Source organism: Zingiber officinale, chromosome 4B, assembly GCF_018446385.1.
Source record: "Zingiber officinale cultivar Zhangliang chromosome 4B, Zo_v1.1, whole genome shotgun sequence".
NCBI lineage: Eukaryota > Viridiplantae > Streptophyta > Magnoliopsida > Zingiberales > Zingiberaceae > Zingiber > Zingiber officinale.
Genome location: NC_055993.1, coordinates 69434998 through 69449795, shown reverse-complemented (window position 1 = coordinate 69449795; position 14798 = coordinate 69434998). Strand labels below are relative to the sequence as shown.

Genomic DNA, 14798 nt, shown 5'->3' with positions numbered 1-14798 from the left:
TAACGATCCATGATACTTTCTCATGGCGGGTCATTCAGTATGCATTCTCCAATGTATACCCATGTGTCAACTTGATATCTTCATATCCATGACTTGTGAGATCAAGTCATCGAGTTGACCTACATGCTAGTCTCGTCACATTAACATTGTCCTTGAATGCTAATACTTGACTAGGAATGATTAAGAGTAGTGTTCCCTATATCATCTCACTATCGATTCAACTAACCGATTGATATAGGTAAGAACCTTTTACTCAAGGACGCTATTATACTTAGTTATTTGGCACCAATACAAGTAAGCATAATAACCATAAACAAATGCCTTTATATATATAAGAATATGATACAACGAGTCCATACAACAATCATCAAATGATTGGCTCTAGGGCTTTAACTAACAGACATCTCCCACTGCAACAGTCGCCACCTTAGTAGCATTGCCCATGTAGACAGTTATCTCTTCATCAAATAGTCGCCGGGTTTCCTGGAGCCCCTGCAAAGAATTGCAGACATGATCAGTGGCTCCCGTATCTACACACCAGGTGCTGGTAGATAACACCGCTAAACATGTTTCAGCTACTAGAGTATGAGATATACCTTTATTATTCTGATTCCTACGAGGATAGTCCACCTTCCAATGCCCTGTCTACTTGCAGATGAAGCACTTACCCTTTGGCTTCTTCATTCTAGCTTTTTGTCCTTGAGATTTATTCACTCTCTTTGCTGAAAAGACTTGTTTCTTCTTCTTCTTGCCTTTCAGCTTAGAAGTAGAACCATTTTCAGCATAGTGAATCTGAGAACTTTGACGAAATATTCCTTCTACTGCCTGTAGTTCTGTCAGAAGTTCCGCCAACGCATACTCTCTTTTGTTCATGTTATAGTTCAGGCGGAACTGTTCAAAACTTCTGGGTAGTGTTGGGAGAATTATATTGACCTGGGTTTCCCCATCGATTTCTCCTCCAAGGACTTGTATTTCATTCAGATAAGCCATCATTTTGAGGATACGATCCCTTACAGGTGTTCCCTCGGACATGGTGGCTATCATTAATTTTCTCATTGCCTCTTGCCTAGCGGTCCGACTCTGGTGCCCAAAGAGTTATTTGAGATTGTTCATTATATCATAAGCTGTTGGTAAATCTTGATGCTGATGTTGCAATACATTTGACATTGATGCCAAAATGTAACACCGCGCCATCTCATCAGCTTTTACCCATTTCTTATGATACTCAATCTCCTCTGGGGTAGAGTCACCGTCAGGTGCTTCAGGGCAAGCCTCAGTCAGTACAAACTTATAGTTTTCAGCAGTAAGGACAATATCCAGGTTTCTTTTCCAATCTATGTAGTTGGGACCAGTAAGTTTGTTCTCTTTCAATATAATGGCCAGTGGGTTGAAAGTCATCATAAGAATCACAAAATAACTTTGGTCAGGACTTTAAATTTAGAATAATATTGATTGCTCAAACAATACTATTTTAAATTAACCAACACCTCAAAACACCGTGAATTTTGTATGCCACGATAGTGTGGACGTATAGAAATTCAACATTTGCAAAAGGAGGGTGTAACCCATTAATTTTATTATCTTGTCAACCTAACTTTTTGACAAATAAAATTAATAGTTGGTTTCCTTCTATAACACCCCACCCTCCTCACTACTAGTCTGCGAGAGCGGAGCGCTATTGGACTACTAACTTTACTTAATTAGAGTTGTTCACATGTAAAGCTCAATACATAAACTCTCTAAACATGCAATTAACTAGCAGCGGAAAACTAAATGACTAATCTACACATCTAAACTACATATCAATCTCAAATGACATGGAATATAAGGTACAATCTCAATGTCTAAATACAAAATTTCTTAATAAAATCTTTAACTAAATTCCAAGGCTTCTATAGTCCAGGCATCACACATCCATCCGCACCTCTTTGTCGCCTTCCTTTATCTGCAGTAAGAGGAAATGCAAACTATAAGCGAATGTTTAGTAAGCGCTATCTAACTCACAAAACTCGAATATGCATGTGAATATACTGAAATCTAAAAGCTGAATGCTCAAAAGGAAAACTACTCATATTGTCATGCCCCGGGGAAGTCCCTCCCGAAAAATTTAGGCAGCACCTCCCTTGTACCGGTGACAATCTGAACCTCACATACATGCAAAATACGTCAGCCACATGCGGCTGGGATATATATACATAAAAATAACCACAACCACGCAGCTGAATATGTAGCCCACACGACTATATCAAAAAGCATAGCGGAAAAACGAATATGAAACACACAAATGCGAAAGTCCACAAAACACACCACAGGTATAAGTCCACAATACACGTATCAAGACATAGTATGATATAACAACACCAAATCCACAAAACATAAAATGCTAATAGTAAGAGACTAAAAACCGATAAGAATCCTCGGATGTAACGCGGGAAGTGGGACCGGCTGGCAGCATACTCCAAGTAACTCCATGTCATCTACCTACTACCTGAAAACATAACAGTATAGACGGGGTGGTGAGTACAAAAAACTCAGCGGGTAAGAATAGAATAAAGCATGGTAGGTACAACAACATAAGAACCAAGGGATACAATCTCCATAATAAGAATAGAATCATGCTATCGAAATATAACACATCTAGCCACAAACTGATACAACAACTATACATAAACATACCTGACGCAATAGATGCACATGCTCGACTAAAATCAAGACCGTGATACCAAAGTCAGGAAACTCACCAAAATAGCAACAGATCTACTCAAGACACCTGCGCAAATATAAATACAACTGCATATACATGTAAAATAGATGACATGTATGCAGTATGACACCCAAATGCAACATACAAAGCACAAACAAATGCAACAGCACACAATCACATGCAACTAATATCTACTAAGAATGTATGCGAAAATATCTCCCCAGATGCACCGCGCATCATATGCAAAAGTGCATGCATGCTCCATGGTCACCCCCACCACCTCTCTAGACACCACGACCCCTGTATGGCCGAGAGGCTTGGGTCCGTGACAAACCATACTAGCCTCCAATACATGCACCGCTATAGGCGGCCGAAGCGGACGGTCAGCTAAGTAGTTATATGACTACATAGCTAAGGGTCCCTGACCACTCACAACTCAAGCCCTCTGACTACTGTACCCTCAAGACCCACTACTCCAAAGTGGTCGAGGCTGATAGAGTATAATCACCGAACGGCTGAGCAAGCGCGACAGGACTAGCTCCACTCCTAGCTACCACTCTCCAAAAGTGGCCGAATGGGCAGCTATAAACAATTGACAACTCCCTCACCACAAGGGAGGCATTAGTCATCAGTATGCAATGAATGATGACATGATGTGAATAGTCACAATATAAATACCATCATCCATCGTGTACCCCAACACCCCCAATAACCACCACAAACGTATATACATACTCCAACACACAACATGGTCAACCAACTATACAACCCCGATACCACATACCCGTCACATGTACACTCAACATCAATATGCATGATAAACACGCTAATCGTACCAACCAGATAACTCTATGACACAAACTCTACATATGCACATGCATAGAGTTCCGATAACAAGGGTGAGACTGTATCGAGGTAAACAAGATCATATCCATGCTCAAATAGAAAGAGACAAGCAGGAATAAAACAAATATACAGATTTAAGGTAATGCAACCTAAGCATCCGAAAATAACCATACTTTATAGTTCAAAGAACTAAATAGAAGATAAGGAAGAAATACCCGCCTCCAGATATCTCGTATCAACAGAACCACCCCACGTCACGCTGCTCGTATAGATCAAGGTCCTGTGTCACACATACAATTCTTGAAATATGCATATATATATATATCTATACTACACATAATTGAATCACCTTTAAATAAATAACCAACTCAAAAGTAATAGTCAACCGTGATTATCTAAAATAATTCAACCTTAGACATACCATAATCAACTAGACTAAGTTCAAATATAAATCACCTTTCGATTATTCCCTAACCAAAAGGTTTTAATCCACCACATCTAATCTGATTTTAAATCCTAGTAACCTAATGTCAACATGGATTTAGAATCACAACCATTCACTACTGTCAAGCTAAACAAGAATAAAATTCTACACCCATTAAACAAACCTAATTTAACCACGTACAAAAGGAATCAACAAAAATACCTTCACTGGACTACACTTACCTTGCAAAGCAGCAGTGAATCAAAACCCACAGCCCTCTCAAGAATTCTCTTGACAGATACAATTCCATACAACAGAGACTACCCATTGTATCCTCAATGTTACAATCTTCCATTACCCGATCCCACAAAACTTTCAGAAATTAAACAGAACACTGTCTGCCATTTGCTGTTAAATTCTAGATCAAGCGAATTCACAGAAATTCCAGTGCAACAGCACACCAAAACATCTAACATCTAAAACAACTCAATTCTTATTGCTTCTGTCATAGATTCGAATTCACTCAATGCCCAGGACTCATTGGATAACAGCTACTACAGCTAATGATCGGCCAAAAGAAAAGAACAAGAACTACACAGTGCACCAATTCCAACGGGATCAAGAAGGAAAATAGCAAGAACTAGAAGATTTAATCCCTACAACTGTAATACTAAAAATTACTCTCCTTACCTCTTCACCCTTCAATCGTCGGAGGTAATCACAGATCTGATGAAGAGATCGATCCAACCGAGCTGTGGTGGCCGGAAATCAAACACCAATCTCAGCTTCTAACAAGATCGTCCAAATCAACACAAGAAAAGGGAATCGGGAACTCGAATTCATGACCAAAAACCCAACCGCTTACCTCAAAGATCACAGCTAGGGCACGATCAGTTCCTTGTCGATGAACAGAGAAGGAGATCGGGAGGAAGCGATGGTCGTTACCTGACCCAATCGGTCGATGCTAGCCAGATCCAACGTCGGTGCCCTCGATTCCCTTCCGACAGCAGGCGAGATCGATAGATCGAGGGTTCGTCACTGCTGTTTGTCGAGACCAGAGGAGAAGGAAAGGTCGGAAAATGGGACAGTATCCCCTCCTCCTTAATGCTCCAGGATCCCTCCTCGCTAGTGCCTCCGAGAGAAGAAGAAGGTGAAGATCGCCGATGGTCACGGCAGGCGTCGACGTCGGGGAGGTCGCGCGAGAGAGAAAGAGGAAGAGAGAGTCGGGTCGGGTTTTAGGATTCGGGTGAGGAATGAAACCTATTAATAAGTAACTTAGGGTTAGGGTTAAGGGAAATAAACCCTAAGTACCTCCTCAATTAAACTCTCACCCGCATATTTCTAAATAGACCCCCACTCCTGTCCCCGCAAAACTAGTCATACAACCTCCATAAAAATCCAGAAAAATTTCTATAATTTCCTAAAATTTTCATAAGGTTATTCCATGATAACCCTAAAAATAAATTAGCATATCTTACACATGCTCATCTACAAGCAAAAGAAACATACTGAAATGCTAAACGTGTAAAACAAATCTATACAATCATGCTAGCATAATCTTGCTGAATTTTAAACACTTTCTGAATCTTATTTCACTTGTTTAAAAATTTATACTTTAATACTTCAAAATAATAATCAACTTTCTTCTTGGGCCCATCCGTAGTACCATCTTATGCACGTTCCCTAATAGGTTGGGGTTGCGAGCCACCAATCCTAAAAGAGCAGACCTCGGTCTACCAGGGCCAAGACCTCGGAATTGGACACCAGGATTTGTTTAACGACAACCTCGAAAGTCGGGCACTAGCCTCTTTAAAAAGTAAAATACTTGTTATCTTTTATTACTTCTAATATATGATGTCTCGGCATTTTAACAAGCACTTTGTGTGCCAAAATCCCTAAAGTCTTGACTTAAGGATCTACTTAAGGTCTTGGCCTTTTTCTTTCTTTCCTTTAGCTTTCTTATAAAACTTAAAATACTGATAGGAAACTCAAAATCTGAAACTGAAATGCTTAAATGAAAAATCCCTACTGTAATGCATATTAAAAATCTGCAATGCATAATAAAAATCTGCACTCAAGCTTAATTAAAAATAATCACTATAAGCTTAAATAAAAATCTGCACTATAAGCTTAATTAAAAATCTGCACTATAGGCTTAATTAAAATCTGCACTATAAGCTTAATTAGAATCTGCACTATAAGCTTAATTAAAATCTGTACTATAAGCTTAAATAAAAATCTGCACTATAAGCTTAATTAAAATCTGCACTATAAGCTTAATTAAAATCTGCACTATAGGCTTAATTAAAATTTGTACTATAAGCTTAATTAAAATCTGCACTATAGGCTTAATTAAAATCTGCACTATATGCTTAAATAAAAACCTGCATCAAAATCTGAATTTCTAATTACAAGGGAAAAGAAAATCTTGGATCTACTCTAAATTCCCAAGCAACCACAATCCTTTACAACATATGCCGATAGCTAAAGAAAACTAAATCCCTAGCAATCCATAATTCTTTATGGCATATTTCGAAAACTAAGAGAAACACTAAATCAAAGCTTGAAACCACCCTTATCGCAGGTGAGTAGCACTTACCTTGCTTCTTGGACTCACAACCAAACAAGAAGGGCTTCGACGACCTTGGCTGGCCGTCGGAGACGATGCCCTAACTCCCTTTTGTTTTCTACCTGTGCTCCGTCATCGCACGCAGAAGAGAATGAGAGAATGGTTTAGGTCACCAGAATAAAACCCTCTCCTAACTTATCCCTTTTATAACCTAGTATTTCTGTTAACTCCTTAAATAAATTTTTCTTTTTTTTTTCTAAATGGTTTAGGCCACTTGGATTCTTGGTCAGCCAAATCTTTGACCGGGTCAGAGGTCGCGGGTTCGATTCCTCAGTCGAACCCTTTTTCTCCTATTTATTTCCTATTTATTAATTACTGCTTAAATTAATTTGTTCCTTCTTTTATTCAGCATCACTCGCTGGAACACTTGGTCAGCCATGCTTTTGCAAAATTAGAGGTTTCGGGTTCGATTCCTCAGCCGAAGCCTTTTATTCCCCTTTTATTTTAAATGTTCCTAACTACTACTTAATTATATTGCTTTTCCTATTTGATCAGTAACGACTGCTTGCACACTTGGTCATTCGGATTCACTTATAGCTCGGTCCGACCGGAGGTCACAGTTTCGAATCTCGACTTGGACATTTTTTTTGTCGAAACTTCTTTCGTTTAGTAAAAATACCAAACGACCTCCAAAAATTGCATAAAAATACTCTAAAAATTTCTAAAAATCTCTAAAATTTTTATAAAGCATTTCTAACTATTTTTAAGTACTATTAGGACTCGTAATGAGGAAATTTTATGTCGTTACAATTCCCTATATCTTATAAAAAGTTCATCCTCGAACTTAGAATAATTCCGGATATTTCTGTCTTATACTGTCCTCACGCTCCTATGTAACTTCCTCGTGCTTCTGGTTCTAAATGACTTTCACTAATGGTACTCTTTGTTCCTTAGTCTCTTAACTTCTCGGTCCTCTATCATTCATATCGCATCGTACCCATAAGTGGTCCTTGGAAGGCCTGTTATAAAGTCTCTGGAGACTATAGGTGCATTAGTCACACCAAATGGCATGACTACGAATTCGTAGAATCCATATCTGGTGTAACGACCCACCTCCTACTGACTAGGCTGTAAGGCCGATCGCTACATTATGCTGTGCTAAATTACTATTGCGGAAATCTGGATTGATTAAAATTTTACTAAACTGATTACTGTAAAATCTGAACTTAATATTCTAGGTGTACCTAGGAGTTGTACACATGCTAGGGAAGATAATCTATGCCTCTCGGATGTCCTGCTAGCTGTAATCAGGCATTCCAATCGATCCATGAATCGATTGGGATGTCGGATCGATCCAGTGATCGATCCAGCTTGATACTGGCACGGAGAAAAGTTCTGGATCGGTCGGCTGACCGATCCACAAGCCATCTCTCTTCTGTATGGAGCTGGATCGGTCTACCGACCGATCCAGGAGTACACTGATCGGGCACCCTCTGTTCGCATCTGGATCGGTCGGCTGACCGATCCATAAACTCTCTGTTCGCGACTGGATCGGTCAGCTGACCGATCCAGTGGCAGTACCCCATTTCTGATCGATCCGTAGATCGATCTGGGTTTCTGATTTCACACTGAAACTCTGATTTCAACACTAGTTCGTGCCAAAACCTCACACAACAATTATACAATGCATGGAAAACATTCTAATATCCACTAACTAGCATTCTAACATGACATAGTGCAAGGTTTATTAATTCATAGCATTTAAACCACTAGAAATGCAAAAAAGTGTCTTAAGAAAAGAAGCTAAGTTCTTAATTTGCTAAACTTCCTAAGGATCTTCATTCCAGGTTCCTGCCACATACACCATCTCTGCATTGACCTCCAGCTTCCTCTGCTAGTCCATCTTCCCTTTACCTTTATCAGCAGTATAAGGGAAAATAGTATCTGTAAGCTTTCACTTAGTAAGAAACCAACTACTTCACTAAAACATGCAACGATGCAAACATGTTTTTAAAGAATGCTATTTAAAAACATGCACTGAATTTGTTAAAGCATGGCATACTGAAGTTACATGGCATAAATACTGAAACATGGCATGCATAATAAAATCTAAGCATGGAGCTATCTCATGGTATCAACTAAGAGAACTAAACTGAAACTGAAACTAAAATTGAGCAAAAACTATATTCACATAACTAGATTACAAGTTTGAAAGCTATTATCATAATAAGTGAAAATAGTAATCATGCAGCTGTTGGGCCCGGCAACTATACTTGCTGTGCGCGCATCCCTAGCTAGACCCGGGTTTGCAAGTCCCGCATTTAGTAGGGTTTACTAGGTTATCTAAACCTAGGGACCGACTATGGGAGCCCATCCCAATGGATATCTAATCCTGTACAGTGCCACTAAAAATAAAATACTGAATATAGCTACTAATTGTTTATTTTGCTGTTTCTAGGTTATCTGAACCTAGAGCTAGGTTATCTAAACCTAGAGGCAACTGTGGGAGCCCACCCATTGGACCGTAGTCCCATGTTAGCTGAAACTAGACTGATATACTGATTTAAATGCTACTAATGCATTTAACTGAGCTGTTAAAAATATCTGAAGTAGTATTTAGCTACACTAATCATTTTGTCGAACACTTGGTGTGCTCCAACTCTCCCCTCTAATAGGGAGACCACCTCTAGGCACCCGACAACGTCTAGAGCCTCCAACTGAAGGAGAACAACGTGTTTGGCCCATCTAGAGGTGCTCAACTAGATCCCTAATCTGCGAGGAGGGTTTAAACACACCCTGAGTGCCGAAAAATCTGCATATAGCTAAACTAAAGGCATGCAATCAAACGAAAGCTACTTATACTGCAGGTGAGGGGTTTCTTACCTCGTGCGCTAGTTTTCTTACGAATCTAGTCGCTAGTTTTCCGGTGGGGACGATCTTCTCGACGATCCTCTCGCGTCTACGTGTTCTTCTCGCAGAGGGGAACGTCCTCGTGTCGGAGTCATCGCCGGAAGGTGCTCCTAGAGCCCTTAGGGAAGGAACCCTAGGTTGTTCTTGTGGTTGGCGCCGAGAGAAGGAGAGGAGAAGGGAAGTCGGCGGTGAGGGTTGGAGAGGAGGAGAAGTTGCCAAACCAAACAAAAATAAACCAAACCCCACTTAAACTTCCTATTTATATTAAGTGGGTACTTTGACCCAACTCTAATATAAATTAAATTGTTTCCCTTTCCTTTCAGCACGGTCCTGCTGGGTTCATCTGGTTACTAAGGCTAACTAAAAGTTATCAGATCCGAGAGGTCCCGGGTTCGATTCCCGCCTAAGCTATTTTGCGGTTCTAATTAGTTTTGCTACTTCCGCTATTCTAAAAATTCTGAAATATCCTAAAATTCCAGAAAAATCATAGAATATTTCTAAAATAGTTTTGAGAATTTTCGGGCATTACAATCCCCCATACCTTATAAAAAGTTTATCCTCGAACTTGGAATAACTCTGGGTACTTCTGTCTCATGCTGGGCTCTGTCTCCCAAGTTGCCTCTTCTGCTGTGTGACTGTGCCAAATAATTTTGACTAATGGTACTTCCTTGTTCCGCAATTTCTTAACTGCTCGGTCTATTATCTGAATAGGCCGACTGTCATAGCTGAGGTCTTCGCGGATCTGTACCGACTGGGGCTCAATCACCTGGGTGGCATCTGGGATATGCTTCTTCAGCATAGAGACATGAAATACATTGTGGACAGCTGACATTTCCTGGGGTAGCTCTAGCTTATATGCTACCTTGCCCACTCTTTTGCTGATAAGGTATGGTCCCACATATCTGGGACTTAGCTTGCCCGTCTTTCCAAAATGCATTACTCCCTTCGTGGGAGCTACTCTGAGGAATACTGAATCCCCAACTGAAAACTCTAAGGGTCTGCGTCGTATATCAGCATAGCTTTTCTGGCGGCTCTGAGCTGTCTCTATCCTCTAGCGGATCTGCTATATAGCTGCTGTGGTATCTGCCACTAGATCTGTCTGAAGTTCTAGCTCTTTCTGTTCACCACTCTCATACCAGCAGACTGGAGATCTACACCTCCGCCCATAGAGAGCCTCGTAAGGTGCCATGCCGATAGTGGTCTGATAGCTGTTGTTGTATGCAAATTCTGCTAGGCTCAGATATTTGCACCAACTTCCCTTGAAATCTAAGGCACATGCTCGGAGCATATCTTCGAGTACCTGATTTACTCGCTCCGTTTGACCATCTGTCTGAGGATGGAAAGCTGTGCTGAACTTTAACTTTGTGCCCAAAGCTGACTGTACACACTCCCAGAAGTGTGATGTGAATCTACTGCCCCTGTCTGAAATAATGGTTCTTGGGACTCCATGTAATCTAACGATCTCCTTGAGATACAACTGAGCTAGCTGTTCCATGGAGTAGGATATCCTGATAGCTAAGAAGTGGGCTGATTTAGTCAATCTGTCGACTATTACCTAGATGGTATCAAAACCATTCGTGGTTCTGGGTAATCCCACTATAAAATCCATAGAAATGTCTTCCCACTTCCATTCTGGTATCTGTATGGGCTGCAAAACTCCCCCTGGTCTGACAGGTTAGGCAGGTGCTGACATATCGAGCGATGTCTCTCTTCATCCCAGGCCACCAAAAATGTTTCTTCATGTCCTGGTACATTTTGGTGGAGCTAGGATGCATCGCATAGGGAGTCTTGTGAGCCTCGTCTAGGATTTTCCTCTGTAGTTCCTCCTGATCCGGAACACATAGCCTGTCACCAAAATACTGCACCCCGCTAGCTGACACTCTGAACTCTCCGCTTTTTGTTCCTACTAATCCTTGCTTGATTTTATGAATTTCAGGATCCTGTTCCTGAGCTGTTTGGATGTCACCAAGCAAGGTAGACTCTAATGTCATAGTAGAGAGCTGTCTGACTATGAGTTCGAGACCGAAATCTGTGATCTCTTTCTGTAGGGGCGGTGACATGGCTGCTAGAGATAATAGGGCAGCACTGGACTTTCTGCTAAGGGCGTCTGCTACCCTATTTGCTTTTCCTGGGTGGTAGAGGATGTCTATGTTGTAGTCTTTGACCAGTTCTAGCCATCTGCGCTGTCGCATATTCAGATCCTTCTGAGTGAAGAAGTACTTCAGACTCTGATGATCTGTATACACTCTGCACTGAGCTCCATATAAGTAATGTCTCCAAATCTTGAGAGCGAACACCACTGCTGCAAGCTCAAGGTCATGAGTAGGATAGTTCTTCTCATAATCCTTAAGTTGTCTAGAGGCATAGGCGATCACCTTGCCATCTTGCATCAGCACTGCTCCTAGTCCCAACTTCGAGGCATCACTATATATGTCAAAGCTATCTGCGTTCTCTGGTAGAGTCAGAATAGGTGCACTGGTCAATCTCCTTTTCAGCTCCCTGAAACTGTTCTCACAGTCCTCTGTCCATTGAAATTTTCTGTTCTTTCTGGTAAGAGCTGTCAGTGGGGAGGCTATCCTGGAGAAGTCCTCTATGAATTTCCTGTAGTAACCTGCTAATCCCAGAAAGCTTCTGATCTCATTGGCGTTCTTGGGTCTTTTCCAGTTGCTCACAGCTTCTATCTTACTGGGGTTTACCATGATACCATCCTTTGAGATGATATGACCCAGGAAGGACACCTGATCTAACCAAAATTCACATTTTGTGAACTTGGCATATAACTGGTTCTGCTGAAGGGTCTGTAATACTGTTCTCAGGTGCTCTGCGTGTTCTTCCTGAGTTCCTGAATAGATAAGAATATCATCGATGAACACGATGACAAACTTATCTAAATATTTCCTGAATATTCTGTTCATGAGGTCCATGAAAGTAGCTGGAGCATTGGTCACACTAAAGGGCATGACTACGAACTCGTAATGTCCGTATCTAGTCCTGAATGTTGTCTTAGGTATATCCCCTTCTTTGACCTTCACCTGATGATAACCCGATCTGAGGTCTATCTTAGAGAACACTGCTGCTCCCTTTAGCTGATCAAACAGGTCATCTATTCTGGGAAGAGGATATCTGTTCTTGATTGTGACTTGGTTCAGCGCTCGGTAGTCTATACACAGGCGCATGCTCCCATCCTTCTTCTTCACGAACAATACAGGCGCTCCCCATGGTGAGTGACTAGGACGTATGAAGCCTTTGTCAAGCAGCTCCTGTAGTTGTTCATGAAGTTCCTTCAGTTCTGCTGGAGCCATGTGGTAAGGCGCTTTGGAGATAGGATTTATACCGGGAACGAGTTCTATCTCGAATTCAATCTCCCTGTCTGGTGCTAAGCCTGGTAACTCTTCAGGGAAGACTGCTGGGTAGTCACATACGACTCGGACCTCTGCTAGCTGTTGGTCCCTGCCCTGACTGGTATTGACTACATGTGCTAAAAATCCCGTACATCCTGAATCCATTAATCTCTGTGCCTTCATAGCTGAGAGAAATTTCTTGGGCTTTCTCTTTGGTTCTCCGACGAACTCAAACTGTGCTTCTGCTTCAGGTTGGAATACAACTTTCTGCTTACGGCACTCGATGGAGGCACCGTATCTGATCAAGAAGTCCATTCCAAGGATGACATCGTAGTCAGTCATATTTAGCACTATCAGATCACAAAAGAGCTCTCTGTTTGCTATAATGACTGGCACTGCTCTGAGCCAATGCGTGGATGCCATAATTTCTCCTGAAGGTAAGGTCGTCAGAAACTAACTACTGAGTACCTCTGGAGGTCTCGCTAATTTCTTTGCAAATACCCTGGATATATAAAATGGGTTGCCCCAGTATCGAATAAGACAGTTGTACTTTGCTGTAAAATACTAATCTGACCTGTAACAACTGTCGAGGCATTTGCTACGTCCTCTCTGGTCAGTGAATAGATCCTCGCATTGGTCGTAGCTGGAGGGGCTTTTAATCTGCCCTGGCTGATATGTGGACCATCTAAATCGGCCTGCATCTGATGTAACTGAGCTGGCTGGCCTCCATACTGAATCGGCTGTGGCTGAGAACGACTGGTCTTGTTTGGACACTGCTTGGCCATATGCCCTTCCTGTCCGCATTCAAAGCATCCTCGTGTGCCCTTACGACAAACTCCAGGATGGAGTTTCCCACAAGTAGCACACTTTGGATAACTGGGCTGCTTGCTGGCTGGTCCTCCTTTTGGGTAACTCCCTGATTTGCGCTTGTTGCTGGAGTTCCCTTTCCAGTTAGAGACCCTGCTGTTTCTGAGTGCCTGAGCCTCCTTGACCTTTAGCTTCTGAGAGGACTTGCTTCTGCTGCTTGATGCTATTCTGGTAATGCTCAGTGATTAGAGCACTGCTCACTAATTCTTCTGTGGTTCGTGGCCTATGAACGCCACCAGCCACGTTCATTGCTATTTCCGGCCTCAGGATCTTGAGCATCAACCAGATTCGTTCCCTTTCTGTGCTGACTAATTCAGGGCATAGACGAGCCAACCTGTTGAATTTCTTCACGGCTTCCTCAACTGATAGGTTGCCCTGACGAAACTCAGTGAACTCGTCGTAGTGACGGTTGGTGACCCGCATGTGAAAAAACTCCTCAAAGAATTCCTTCTCGAAGTCAGCCCATGTCATCTGGTTCACTGGGCACTTCGCTCTGATTCTCTCCCACCACATACGTGCATCTCCTGCCAGACAGAAGGAGGTGCACTTCACCTTCTCATGTTCTGGCCAGTCCAGAAGCTCCATCGTACTTTCCAGTGTTTTGAACCATGCCTGAGCATCCCATGGTTCATTGCTGCTTGAGAAATTCTCTTGCTTGACTCTCTGCCACTGGATCAGATAGGCTTCTCTCTGCGTTCCTGCTGCTGGGGCTACTGGTGCCGTAGGCTGGACTGGTGGAACCTCTAAGACCACTGGTGTCGCTAAGTTAGGCTCCGGGGTGACAGTGGGAGTGTTCTGCTGACTAGCCTTTAAGGTGGCTATTTCCTGTTGCTGTCAGGTCTGGGGGAGGCACTGAACTGCCTGCCTCATGCTGGGGCTCAGTAGCTGGTGCCCTTCTAGCTGGGAGTCCTCGTGCCATTTCTAAAGACATAGAGGACATACATAACTAAGGTAATCATGTTTATATATCTACTATCATTATCATGTTAGGTGTTATCATCTATCAACATGCTTCAGTATCTATAAACATGAAAGAAAGAACATAATAAAGTGAGAGACGTTTCTTACTTGGAAGCTACAGGTACAATGCTGATGTGTGTGTAGGAAGTATGGAAACTGCTCTGATACCACTCTGTA

General features: G+C 41.9%; 1 long non-coding RNA gene across 1 annotated transcript; it reads right to left on the bottom strand.

The window, feature by feature from the left end:
- Positions 1-3794: 3794 nt before the first annotated feature.
- Positions 3795-4877, bottom strand: LOC121977605. Its single transcript, XR_006110965.1, has 3 exons — positions 4840-4877; positions 4665-4726; positions 3795-3830 (listed from the first exon to the last, which is right to left on the bottom strand). It is a non-coding gene; the product is annotated as an uncharacterized LOC121977605 (long non-coding RNA).
- Between the last annotated feature and the right edge of the window lie 9921 nt (positions 4878-14798).